This window comes from Myxine glutinosa, chromosome 2 (genome assembly GCF_964187855.1).
Source record: "Myxine glutinosa chromosome 2, kmMyxGlut1.1, whole genome shotgun sequence".
NCBI lineage: Eukaryota > Metazoa > Chordata > Myxini > Myxiniformes > Myxinidae > Myxine > Myxine glutinosa.
In genome coordinates, this window is record NC_136262.1 from 40,859,017 (window position 1) to 40,873,696 (window position 14,680).

Genomic DNA, 14,680 nt, shown 5'->3' on the forward strand with positions numbered 1-14,680 from the left:
CCCCCCCCCGGGCCAGGGGCCTCGCTGCTTCCCAACGGGCCGCAGCGTCAGCCGCCTGGCTCAGAGTCTGCGGGCGCCACATGGCGAGCTGTTGCCGGAGCTCAATGTCCGGGAGGGCCTGGATAAAATGGTCCAGCGCCAGGCTTTCCCAGGAATCCGCTGCCATGCTAGCATGTGCGATCCCCACTGCGCGGCGAATGTCGTGGGCAAGTTCCCCGATGGCTTCCTGGGGCTTGCGTTTTCGCAGCGCGAGCTGAGCTTTAACAAGCTCGCTCTGCTGTTCAATGCCGAATCGATTAATTAGGGCGTCGCGGAGGGCTGGCAGGGTGAGAGCACCCGCTGGTAATGCCGTCAGCACCTCCGCCGCCGCGCCGCGCAATGCGGCCACCAGGTGTACTCCACCTTCGTCCTCACCCCAACCGTTGCCCTTACACACACAGTCGAACTGCGCCAGGTACGCGCGTAGATCACTCTTGCCGTCATACGGCGCGAGTGGGACCTTGTGGGACCACCTCGTATGCGAGTCGTTGCCCGCCTGCCGGACCCCGTGCGTCGCCCCTTGCGGGGTCAGCGCGGGGCCGAGCCGGCCGGGCCCCCACAGTACATTACCCCCAAGGGGCTCTCGTGCCTCCCCGGTCCCTCCAACAACTACCCCTGTTGGTGTCGATGCATGGGTCACACCTCCGCAACCCGCTACCCATTCCATACCACCACAACCTTGCTCACCCACACCTCGCACCTCTCGTTCCATACCCTCCGGACCAACCATACACCTCACTCTTGGCCTCTCACGAACATCCGGGTCTATCTCGACCCCCAAGCTTATTAAATCACCTGGCGCATCATACGCACGACCATATTGGTCACCACTTACACCGGGTCCTCTTTCTCTTCGCTTCTCCTCCATCACCTGCGAATCCCTCATCCGGTTAATGAGCACATCATCACGATCCGAACACAGACTTTGGACCAATTCTTTTACTTCCTCCTTTATCTCTTTCTTATCCTCTCTCCGTCGCTTCTTAATTTCGCTCACCCCTTCTTCCACTTCTTCTAATTTCTGCTTCACCTCCTTCATCTCCTCGTGCGCCCCTTTAAGTTCTTCCTCTAACTCCACTTTATTTTTTTCTATGTGCTCCCGCACCTCCCGCTCTTTAACCTCCATCACCTCTACCACCTTGTTCATTTTCCTCGTCAAGTCCTCATGTACCGTCTGACACTCTTTTTTAATTACCCCTACGTCCTTTTTCATCTCCTTCTGTGTCGATTTTAAACCCTCTATTACCGCTGTGTTCTTCTTTACCTGGTCCCCCAACTCCTTTTGTCCCACTGTCAGTTGTTCTACTCCCAGCGTCAACTCCTCTATACCCCCTTGCAATTTTACAGTCCCCTTTCTCACCTCCTTCTCCATGCGCTCCTTACAGTGCCTCACCTCCTCGCGCACTCCTCCGACCTCCTCACTCACTCCTCTCCTGATCTCCTCTCCCATCACTTGCATCTCCTGCCCAGATGCCACCCTCATCTGCTCCATTTCCTCCCTGTGAGCATCCAGTTTGGTTTCTACCCCCATTCTGACCCCCTCTATCCGCTGCTCCATTTGTTTAACTTCCCTTTCCGCTTGGTCCCTCATGTCCCTCAATTTGCCTTCCATACTGTTTTCTAACCCCTCTAACCCCTTTTGCATCCCTTCCATTTGATTCTCTTGAGCGGCCATTCTGTTTTCTACCCCCATTAACCCATTTCTCACCTCTTTTATCCCGTTGTCTAACCCCTCAAAATTATTGTCTAACTTCCCAAATTTCTTGTCTAACTCCTCAAAATTATTGTCTAACTTCCCAAATTTCTTGTCTAACTCCTCAAAATTATTGTCTAACTTCCCAAATTTCTTGTCTAACTCCTCACCGGTACCCCTCGCTTCGTCCCTCATTACTCCCAATTGCTCACTCTGAGCATCCATCCGGTTCCCCATTACCCCCATTTGGTTTCCCATTACTCCCATTTGGTTTCCCAATCGCTCACCCATTTGTTCCATAAGGGCCCTCATTTGCAGGAGGAAAAGGTTCGAATCCACCAGCGGCGCTACCACGGTCGCGGGCGTGGTCGCCGTGGCCATGTGCGAGGCGCCATTTCGTGCGTCTGCTACCCTCACTGCTTCGCTCTCCTCTTGTCCCTCAATTTGGTCCTGGATCGACCCTGCCTCACTCTCTTCTACCGGAACCCAGCCGTCTTGGTCTGCCATAGCGCGACTTTCAAAATTCGGGTTTTTATTTTCGTAAAACAAAATCAAATTTCGCCGTTATAATTTCGAGCGCGTGAAACGCGCTCCGGATCGAATTCCACTTCCCAACACCAATTGTTACCCTAATGGTACAATTGGTGTTCCAAAATTTGGGCCTAACAAATTTAGTCCCAGGTCCGAATCCAACTCCTCGACACCAAATGTTACAGACGCGGTTGTGGATGTTGGTTTACCGAGCGGTTTGGTATGACCGCGTCTGCACAGTTTACCCGATTATACTCGAACGTTGGCCGAGTCGCGCTATGCTAAATCAATTACGGAAAGGACACAACGGCTGGATTAAATGACACGACACCAGGGGTACAGTTCTCAAGACCTCCGGAGGAGGTTATAATAGTTCGGAACGTTAGATTACAAGGACAAGAGAGACAGCATAGGAAGGTAGGCACTTAATCACGGTCTTATAGTAACCCCGACAGACCACAGATAAACAGGACAAGACTGACTCACACGGGGATTGATGGCAAGGAAGGGCAGGTAGTCGAGGCTCAAGGTGCACCTTGGCGCAGGGGCAGAATCGACCCGGTCCAGAGATGCGGGAGGTCTCGTCGCGCTGGAGGTGGCGTCTGTTTCTCCTTCATGGCTGAGGCGCATCTGACCTCACGTCCGGTAAGTCGCTGCGTATATCCGGCGGGGAGTGACACGCCCTCGGCTCGTTAGCTCCGCCCCAGATGGAATCGGCCCGTTGCTTCTTATTGGGTGCGGGGGGTTACCGGGCTCCGCCCTTGACGAGGGGCCGACAGGCAGCCCCTTCGTGGTAACCCCGTCGGCGCACATGGGTAATGGCGGCTAACCGAGCCGGAGTGAGGACGCACACTCCCCGCGCGCTGTTGTGGTAGTTGTTGTTGTTGTTGTTGTTTCATGGGGAAGATGGGAGGAGGTATGGGGAGGTCCTAAACTCACTACTGGTGCCATACAATCACATTCTGGTGCAACGAAGAGTCAGAATTAATGGAAACGAGTCCTTAACTGACATAGACTAAGAATAACTAGCAAGATGTCCGAAAGTTGTCTACGTGAGATGCGGTGGACCTGGGCACGACATTTAATGGGGGAAAAAGGGGAAGGTCGGTTCTACAGAGTGTTATTTACAGGCAATGGGACTAGGGAATGGGGGATTGGGGATAGTTGGGGGGTATTGGGGAAATAGGGGAATATTTACAAGCGGATATGGATGGAGGCCAAATCCCATATCCGCAACAATAGTAACAACCATCTGAATGGGTGACAATTTCTCACCACACTACGATGAGCTATAAAATATCAGCTGGTCCAATTTTTAGAGTGAAATCCTCAAGAGGCACGTTTTGAAGTTGCAGTTAGGTTGTCTGAAAATAGTTTGGAAAGCATTCCTCATAATCTTCCTTGTACTTTCTTCTTCATCTTGGTCATGCTGGCACAGCTTTCTGCTCTCTGGTACCCCATGTTCTTGCTGAGGGCTATTTCTTGTTTTGAGTGTATCAGATGTCCAGGCAAGCTTCCATTTGCAGACACTAACCGGGTGAACTTTACTTTGCCACTCATAGTATGAGGGATACATTTATCCACCATCTCTTCACACATTAGGCCTTCCCAAAGCTGTTTGGAGAATTTCACAATAGTTTTAAACAAGAAACGCAATGGGTCAGGATACGACAAGCACACAATGGCTTAATCTTTTCAAAAGGCATTGAGCTTCAACTAGCAACTTTGCTATAGCAAGCTAGACAGATAGCTTAACGTTCCTTCTGAAAGGATGGCATGCTCTTCGATGCAGCACTAAGCCTGAAAAGCAGTTTTTTTTTTTGTTTGTTTTTTTGTATACATAATCGAGGCTCGTGAAAGAGCTAACATTTATCACACAAACAAATCAAACAGACAAACAAACAAAGTGTATAAAAAGGGGAGTGGTAGACAAAATGGGGAGAGAAGGGGAAGCACATAAAAAAAAAAAAAAAAAACCTTTAGAGGACATTTTTCCCCACAAAGCGGGGGTTGGCCTTTTTCGGGCACCGTGGTTGTTGTTGTTTTCGTTGGTCCCCTTTTTGAAGCAATGTTTTACGGCTGGATGCCCTTCCTGCCGCCAACCCTTTTTGTCGCCTTTTACGACAAACAGGGAATTACCAGTGAACTGGTACTCAATTAGCCGACCTCGGAAGGATGACAGGCTGAGTCAACCCCCCTGGTGTTAATTCAGCGATCGACCGGGATTTCGAACCCAGGATCCTAGGTATCCTAAGCTGGCACCCTAGCCGCTAGCCCAACACCCGGCTATTTAGTAATTAACTAAGAAGCACGTAAACAACATTTTTTAGTTTGAGTGGCTTTCAAATATCTTGGAAATTTAATTGGGACAACGGCTAATGATTGTGATTTTTCTAACCAAACGAAAGTCCAGTTAACACAGTTGATAAACTTTCAGTTGTAATTTTTCGTGGAACTTCATTTTAAAGTACACTACATGGGCATCTGTTAACATTGGATGACTTAAAAGCAGCAACGCCATCATTATTCGATTTATTCTCATTCTCATTGAAACTCATTGAAATGTGACTTAGGTTTGACTCCAATTCAGATGCAGACTGATATAAATTACCCGACATATTATCCCCTGACTTGTGTTGGTTGCAAGGCCCTGAATGGATTATTGTGAGACGGAATTCGGCCCTCCCAGTGACCAAAGTATCGATATCTTGTTTTTACCCTGTGTGTGCGATACAAAACGCAGGGTTAAGCAATTGGTTCACTATGTCTGACTGTCTGTCTACAGACATCAGTTTATGATGGAAGAACAACCTCATTTCAATTTAATGTTACTTATATTGAATATTGTAGAACACGCATCAGAACACGAACCTCCAGGTAAGCAGTACTTTGGCTCTGATTTTGGCAAATTATACGGAATCTTGTCCTGATTGCACTGCATGCGCATTGTATTAATTTTTTTATATTAATTTTTTTATAACATTTTTTAGTCTGCATGTCCCACAGTCAAACAAAATTGAAAATCATTCCCACAAGGAAACTTACTGTTTTTAGGGACACCATAAAGGACACAAACAACAGGGATGAATAACTCATTTAACGTGATTTATAAGGTGGTGTAAAAGACGGTACATCAATAAACCTCCAAAAAAGTCTGTTGCGTTTTTCTTTTGTGCAGCCTTTAAATTTTTTTTTATATTTCAATTGAATAATTTACTTGAAGACTGCAGAACACAAATCGCCTTGTTGGAATTCTCAAAAACCTTCCATTTAGCAGTACTTCAACAAAGTATTATGCCATCTTGACCAATCAAATTTGCCGCTCACTTTCTCAGCATTGGGGAATATCGAGATTCAGACAAAGTCATCGCTTTAGGAAATAAATTGAAATAAATATGTGTTCGGAAATGCGATAAGCAAGAGTTTAAAAGACCCTTCTCGTGTCCTTTTTTAAAATCAAGACTACATGGGGGAAGGTGTTCTATGAACTCTCTAGTTGTTTCTAGATCACATTTCGAGGACTTTCTCCAGTTGTGTTTTCTCATTTCAGCTTCGGAATATTTCCAGGTGTTCTGTATCACATCACTGCTCCAGGGACTCTTTTGATTATATTCAATAAACCTCAGACAGATTCCAATTGTGGATCATGCGTGGTGATATTTCCAGGGATCTCTTGCAGTTTCTCGTGCACGACTTATCTCCATCACTCCAGTTACTCTGACTATCACTGGCATGATGTTGATTTCCTTCAGCTATTCCTGGTTCTCTTCATATCAATGTTGAGCTCCTGGTGTTTTACCACTTCTATATTTCTGAATTTTTTTGGACCAAAGTCAATGAGTACCGATACTTACGGAAAAATCAGTATTTTCCATGTTATTTCTGAGTACATAGTGGATATGTCTCAGTACCTTGTTTCAATCTTCTTCGTTCATATGCATCACGATGCTGCGGGGTTGCATCATTGGCTGAGGGCAAGGCTGTACTGCTGATGAAATGCCCCGAGCAGGAATTCGTAATTTGTTCATGGTGCCGGCGATAGCTTGCCTACTCTTTGTGAAGGACACTATGAGATCTTTAACGTCCACCAATGAATGCTGACAGATGGGATGCCCGTTTAACATCCATTCGAGGGATGACACACACATTGATGAATCGCCCTGTCTGTGAAACATCGGGATGACAGTTTACAGCTGGGTCGGGATTCAAACCCAGGCTAGACAGCTTCTAGGTGAACGTGCGTACCTTTAGGCCATCCTGTCAGTCTCTTGTTTTCAATGCTTACACTATATGGAATGGTCAGGCCATATGTTCTTTGATTGTTTTTTTCATGGTTGTGCTTCCATCACTTTTCTATGACTGTGAAATTGATGTTTTTGCAGTTATGCCAGTGAATTACTCTGCACACAATGTTATGCCTATATGTACTGCAGACTGTATACAGTTGTTCTGACATAAGTTTCTTGCATCTCCAGAAGTGGCTGTTACTTTCTGTTTAGACTTTGCAGAACATGCACTTGTGCATTTGACTCAGTCCTGCAATTTCGTTGGTCATTTTTTTGTTTAACACTGGTCGAAGACTGACGGAGGCTCTTGTATGTAAATTGTGTGCAGGACAAGACATTAGAAGACATATCCGTGTACTTATACATAAATTATAAGAACATTAGTAGATAAGGACAAACACATATGGTATATGACATTTGAACCTGTGTTCCCCACATTAGTCAGGGGTTGAAACACATGGGAATACTAACAGGCAAACTCATTTGTGCTGTACCTGTTGAAGATTGTACTTGAACTTGATTGTTGTCGTACCTCTACTTGAACTTTGGCATATATTATGACTCGTTCTCCCCCCCGGTTCAGCTGCCCTCTTCTTAACCATTCCAGTGAATCTTTTTTAATCTTTCTTATTTTTTTTTTTTTAACTCTACTGCTACTCTGTCATTTGTTGTCATGTTTTTGTTAGTATTTTGCTTTGTAATTCCCCTTTTCTCTTCCTTACAATTTGTTGGGGATAGAAATTCCCTTCAATATTACTTTCACATGTTAAATTTTGTAGTTGTAATTGTTCTTGGAAACGTTTAACAAGGTGCCTTAGGAATATCTTTTCAAGCAAGCTTTCTTCATGCTCAGACACAAATCACATTCAATGATCTGTTGAGATTGTGTGGGTCCCAGATTGGGTGTGAAAAGCATGTGACATTTCGTTATTTAATCATATATATTGTTACAGACGTGGCTTGGATGTTATTTACCGAGCGGTTTTATGGTATGACCACGTCTGCACAAGTTACCCGATTGTGCCCGAACGTTGACTAGTCGCGCGATGCTGGCTCAATAAGAAAAAGAAGACACCCGGCTGGATTACAATAACACAATACGACACCAGGGGTTCAGTTCTCAAGACCTCCGGAGGAGGTTATATTAAGGCGGAAGGTTAGATTACAACTACAAGAGGGACAGCATAGAAAGACAAGCACTTAAACACAATCTTATATTATTCCCAACAGACGACAGATAAACGGGACAAAAGGCTGACTCACACGGGGGTTGATGAAAAGGACAGCGGGTATCGATGGCTCAAGGTGCACTCTTGGCTCAAAGCAGGGTCCAGTACGGTCCGGTCCGGTCCAAAGATGCGGGGAGGTATCGTCGCGCTGGGGGTGGCGGTGGCTTCTCTCTCCAAGCTGAGGCGCATCTGACGTCACATCCGGCGCGGGGCCGCGTATATCCGGCGGGGAGTGACACGCCCTCGGCTCGTTAGCTCCGCCTCGTGGAATCGGCACGTTGCTTCTCATTGGGTGCGTGCGGGGGGTTTACCAGGCTCCGCCCTTGACGAGGAGCTGACAAGGAGCCCCTTCGTGGTAACCCCGTGGAGCGCGTGGTCAATGGCGCTAATCGAGCCGGTGTGAGGACGCACACTCCCCGCCCCTCTGTTGTTGTAGTCGTAGTTGTAGTTGTAATTGTTGTTATTGTTGTTGTTTGGGGAAGAAGATGGGAGGAGGTATGGGAAAGGTCCTAAACTCACTACTGATGCCATATAATCACATTCTGGTGCAACGAAGAGTCATAATTAATGGAAACGAGGCCTTAACTGACATAGAATAAGAATAACTAGGAAGATGTCCGAAAGTTGTCTACGTGTGGTGCGGTGGACCTGGGCACGACATTTAATGGGGGAATAAGGGGAAGGTCGGCTCTACTGATTGTTATTTACATGCAATGGGACTAGGGAATGGGGGATTGGGGAAAGTTGGGGAGTATTGGAGAAAATAGGGGAATATTTACAAGCGGATATGGAGGCCAAATTCCATATTCGCAACATTGCACCCTTCTCTACCCTCGGGGCGTCCCGACCCGATAAATTTTTACCTACTTTAGTGTGGCACGCAATGTAGTTCCCTCTACTATTAACTCTACCCTGAGTGCGACAGTTTTACAGATATTCACAAATGAGTAAATATGTCCCCCTGCGACGTTGCACCCTTCTCCTCACAGAAACACACCCACAGGATAACCGAATCCGGAAAGAATCCTCAAACTAAACATACAGCCGGTAGGGAGCATTATTTACACGACTACGCTGCTATTTACACTACGATCCAGGACCTGTTTTTGGAGGAACACATGCAGATGTTATGCATAGAGAGAGCGCGCTTGCCAACATCGATACACCAACCCACGAGTGCTCTGTGGCCGACGGCCTTTAATAACCTGCAGAGCACCCTGTCCCAGCATCAAAAGCACCACCCCACCACCAATCGGTGCAGTCACCATTGTTCATTGGAATAAAAATAAATTCGACAACCCCTAACCCTGCAGGTGTCTCTTGCTCTTCTTGTGGTGCACTTGGTGGTGTTAATTAACAGTGGTTCACCTTTATGGCATAGGTGCCACGTTGACCCATAGGTCCATCCCCGGGTGGTGCTTGGCCGCAAACGAACTGCGGTCCATTGTGGGTGGCCACAAACATTGCGGTCCATATGGTGTATCGATCCCGGCAGCAAACAGCGAAAGTGCAGGCCCACAACTGCGCAGCCAGCACCTCTCTCTCCTCTCTCTCTACCCCAAAGCCAGATCCTCGGAGGTGGGAGACAAAAGAAGCAGACAAGTGAGTAAGGTGGTAAGGGCGCAAAAGTGCACGCAATACAAGATGATGCACACTGGGGGCACATGGGAACCAGGTGAGACAGGTACGTTCCTATCGTACGCCCCCCCCCACCAGGTAACCTACATGGCCCCTCCCTTACCCCTTACTGTATCCACAAAACACAACACTACCCATAAACATCTACTTTACAAATCGACAAACATCCCTACTGTCTTCCCCGTTCCTCCCATAAACCAAATTCGTCTTCTCTCCCTCCTAACCAATCAAATTTGCCATTTTCAACTCTCATCAAAATTTGCCATTTTCAACTCAACATCAAAATTTGCCATTACCAATTCATCATCAGTCCCTCCTAGGGAGGGAGAGATGGAATCACCCCAATGTCTCATCCACGTCGTGATGCGTCTCACAAATCCTCACAGCAATTCTCATTTCTGCAACACAACCAAAGAAAACACAGGTGTGGAGTCATCATCATCACCACAGGTAAGTGGCTGCGTATGGTGCGACAGGTTCATCAATCCTAACTATTTCCTAAATGACTTTAACAACTTTACACTACCCGGGGTCTTTCTCCGGCCAAACCATTGGCCCTCTTACACTATGGGTTCTAAAAAACCAATTCCCATTGGCCAAACTGTGGTGCTTTTCAATTTGGGGTCTCACTCCCCCGATTCATCTCCCGGTGCCCTCGTACAATTTCTGGGCTGCGACGTGTACCTCTCCCAGTGGGTCTACCCACCTGCACACCTCCACCACTGTAGTTGCCTCCGAGCTTACCTGCTCCTTACCCTAACCTATCTACCTGGGGAAGGCCCTCTGGCGCTCTCCCCACTCCGTGCCCTCTCTGGCACTGGGCTACCCGGGTCCATCCTCCGGATCCTCGGGCCCCATCCACAACTCTACCGGCTCCCAGAGCCCACCTGCGGCCTCACCTGGCCGACATCCTCACAGTGGTGGAGTGCCCAACCAACTACACACACTAACAGGCTACACGCCCCGCCATTTCCACAACACTAATGCACCCATTCACAACACCATTCTGCAACCGCACCACAGATGCCAATATCCAACCACAATTTACCTGTACCCTCTACCTAACACTTACACTACCCGCCCCGGGTATCCGTGATGGGGGTCCACTCTTCCCCCATTCACACCTTCGCACCATGCACACCACTCCGTACCACTTACTCCAACTCTCTCCACACACCTGTACTTGCACACCTGTGCTCTCACACCTGGTGCCACCTGCACCCTTCTCTCCCCAAGCGCATTCGCGCTGATCCACACACTCACTACTCATACACTGCTCCACACACCTGTCCAGTTGCACACCTGTGCAATCACACCTGTTCAATTCTCACACACACGGCATCATCTCAGCTAACTACTCCCTTCTGAAACTTGCGCTTCCCAGTCGTCCCTTTAAACTATTGCGCTCCCTCGTCATTATCATCCATACTAATCTACCTGCGTCCCCACTACAGGTATCAGTCACTAACTAATCTTAACGTTACCTAATGTCAATCTCTTCTAGATCCCTACACACAATATCCTAACCCACCCGGGCTAGTTTTCACTGCCATACACCCCATAAGCTATTGCTCCTTTGCCCCCCTCATGGGAAGGGTGGCAGGGATGCCATCCCACCACATCGGGGGTCTCTCACTACCAATTTTGCACATCAAATTTCAACAAATCAAAAATTTGCCAATCACTACCCATCATCTGCCAATCACTACTGCCAATCCCTTGCCAATCATCAAATTTTGTTTTTCTCCAATTTTGGGTCCAAAACACTAACCTCATCACCCAGTCGACTCACTAATACCTCTCGGTGCGCCAATCCCTGTCCAAAGCCGGGCTTCGTAAAGCCAAGCAATGGATGCTGGTTGTTTTGTGCCAGCGGCTGGATGCGTCCGGCACTCGGTGCAGGGACGGGGGCTTACCCGTGCCGAGATCCCACACACCACCTCGGCGTGGAGCCATCCAATGCCCCGATCTAGACCTGCCGGCACGTCTCACCAAAAAGTGGTCGCCATGACGACCCTTTCTATCGGGCTGCCAGCTCCGCCTAGTGGAGCACGGACGCGGCCGTTCAAAGCGAGGCCCAGCACGCACCGAGGGCCCGATTCGGCTATAAGTCGTTCTAAACTCTATCCCGTCTAACGTCGATGCTTCACCTGGACGCTTACACCCCGCAGCCCGTTCCTTGCTCACACATCCAGCCGTGCCCATGCTCCTCGTACCTTTCCTTACACACCCAGGTACACTCATTCCACTCACAGCCTTGGTCACACACCTGACCACCGAACATTTTGGCACACATTCGTTCGTAGCACACCTCACCAAAACACCGCTTCGCGCCCCCTCCGCGGTCACCTCCTCTGTGACAATTACAGGTGTGCCCTCATTCGCACACCCAATCACGTGCCTCACCACCAACTCCAGCGTGCATTCCCACTCACGCTCTACCATTCCAGGTGTGCATCCTTCCATCCCAGGTGTACATCCTCGCTCACCTGTCACAACTAACTCACGCTCCATGTCACTCCCACTACTTTCACCTCCATTCCTGACAGCGCACTCACCCTTACTCTTGACAGCGCACTCTTTCCCCATGCACCTGTCCGTCACACACCTTTCTCGCGCACACTCTCCCGTCACACCCTCTGTAACACTCACCACAGGTGTGCATTCTTCCTTACTTCTGACAGCGCACTCTTCCCTCATGCACCTGTCCGTCACACACCTTTCTCGCGCATACTCTTGCGCACACTCTCCCGTCACACCCTCTGTAACACTCACCACAGGTGGACACTCTTCCTTACTTCTGACAGCGCACTCTTTCCTCATGCACCTGTCCGTCACACACCTTTCTCGCGCATACTCTTGCGCACACTCTCCCGTCACACCCTCTGTAACACTCACCACACCGCGCTTCCACGTGCTTCCTCGCACACGCGCTACGACCGACTCACTCTCGCCAGCACCCTCACTCCTTGGCACACACTTTTTCCTCACACACCCCAGAGTCGGACTTTCTCGCACACCTCCTCTTTCGCACACCAGACCTGTCGCACACTTCACCGACGGCCTCTCACGAACACCCGGGTCTATCTCGACCCCCAAGCTTCTTAAATCCCCTGGCGCATCATACGCACGACCATATTGGTCACCACTTACACCGGGTCCTCTTCCTCTTCGCTTCTCCTCCATCACCTGCGAATCCCTCATCCGGTTAATGAGCACATCATCACGATCCAAACACAGACTTTGGACCAATTCTTTTATCTCCTCTTTTATCTCTTTCTTATCCCCTCTCCGTCGCTTCTTAATTTCGCTCATCCCTTCTTCCACTTCTTCTAATTTGTGCTTCACCTCTTTTATTCCCCGGTACGTCTCCTCAAGCTCATCCTCTAAGGCTACCTTGACCGTTTCCATGTGCGTCCTCACCTGCCGGTCCTTCGTCTCCATAACCTCTATCACTTCGTCCAACCTCGTTGTCAGTCCCTCACGTACCATCTGACATTCCCTCTTCGTCGCTACCAAGTCATCTTTTAGTTCTTTCTGTGTCGCCTTTAAACCTCCTAATACCGCAGTGTTCCTTTGAACCTGCTCCACTAACTCCGTCTGTCCCACCGTCAGCTGCTCCACCTCCTGCGTCAGGTCCTCTATGCCCCCTTGTAACTTTACAGTCCCCTTTCTCACCTCCTTTTCCATGTGCTCCTCACAGTGCCTCACCTCCTCGCGCACTCCTCCGACCTCCTCACTCACTCCTCTTCTGATCTCCTCTCCCATCACTTGCATCTCCTGCCCAGATGCCACCCTCATCTGCTCCATTTCCTCCCTGTGAGCATCCAGTTTGGTTTCTACCCCCATTCTGACCCCCTCTATCTGCTGCTCCATTTGTTTAACTTCCCTTTCCGCTTGGTCCCTCATGTCCCTCAATTTGCCTTCCATACTGTTTTCTAACCCCTCTAACCCAGTTTTCACTCCCTCTATCTGATTCTCCTGGGCAGCCATTCTATTTTCTACCCCCATTAACCCATTTTTCACTTCTTTTATCCCGTTGTCTAACCCCTCAAAATTATTGTCTAACTTCCCAAATTTCTTGTCTAACTCCTTAAAATTATTGTCTAACCCCTCACCGGTACCCCTCGCTTCGTCCCTCATTACCCCCAATTGGTTACTCTGAGCATCCATCCGGTTCCCCATTACCCCCATACTGCTTTTCAAACCTCTAATTTGGTCTCCCAATTGCTCACTATTCTTTTCCATTCGCTCGTTAGTCTGGGCCATAAGGGCCTTCATTTGTATACAAAACAAGTTCCAATCCACCGGGGGCGCTGCCACGGTCGCTGGCGCGGTGATCAGCGAGGCGCCATTTTGCGCGCCCGCTTCTTCGTGCGTGACGGCGCTATTTTGCGAACCTGCCGCCCTCACTGCTTCGCTCTCCTCTTGTCCCTCAATTTGGTCCTGGATCGACCCTACCTCACTCTCCTTTACCGGACCCCAGCCGTCTTGACCCGCCATAGCGCGACTTTCAAAATTCGGTTTTTATTTTTATTTTCGTAAAACAAATTCAAATTTCGCCGTTATAATTTCGCGCGGGAAACGCGCTCCGAATCGATTCTACTTGTTACCAATTTGGGCCTAATAAATTTAGTCCCGGGTTCGAATTCCACTCCTCGACACCAATTGTTACAGACGTGGCTTGGATGTTATTTACCGAGCGGTTTTATGGTATGACCACGTCTGCACAAGTTACCCGATTGTGCCCGAACGTTGACTAGTCGCGCGATGCTGGCTCAATAAGAAAAAGAAGACACCCGGCTGGATTACAATAACACAATACGACACCAGGGGTTCAGTTCTCAAGACCTCCGGAGGAGGTTATATTAAGGCGGAAGGTTAGATTACAACTACAAGAGGGACAGCATAGAAAGACAAGCACTTAAACACAATCTTATATTATTCCCAACAGACGACAGATAAACGGGACAAAAGGCTGACTCACACGGGGGTTGATGAAAAGGACAGCGGGTATCGATGGCTCAAGGTGCACTCTTGGCTCAAAGCAGGGTCCAGTACGGTCCGGTCCGGTCCAAAGATGCGGGGAGGTATCGTCGCGCTGGGGGTGGCGGTGGCTTCTCTCTCCAAGCTGAGGCGCATCTGACGTCACATCCGGCGCGGGGCCGCGTATATCCGGCGGGGAGTGACACGCCCTCGGCTCGTTAGCTCCGCCTCGTGGAATCGGCACGTTGCTTCTCATTGGGTGCGTGCGGGGGGTTTAC

At 48.9% G+C, this 14,680-nt stretch overlaps 1 protein-coding gene across 4 annotated transcripts in view; it reads left to right on the top strand.

Annotated features, from left to right (window-relative positions):
• The first annotated feature begins 4,995 nt into the window (after window positions 1–4,995).
• LOC137421854 (protein tyrosine phosphatase type IVA 1) overlaps window positions 4,996–14,680 on the top strand; it is a 157,868-nt gene continuing 148,183 nt past the window's right edge. For all 4 annotated transcript variants that reach the window (XM_078773211.1, XM_068108320.2, XM_078773214.1 and 1 more), the window contains exon 1: window positions 4,996–5,140. The gene's annotated coding sequence lies outside the window, so the exon portion shown is untranslated. The remainder of the gene's footprint in view (window positions 5,141–14,680) is intronic.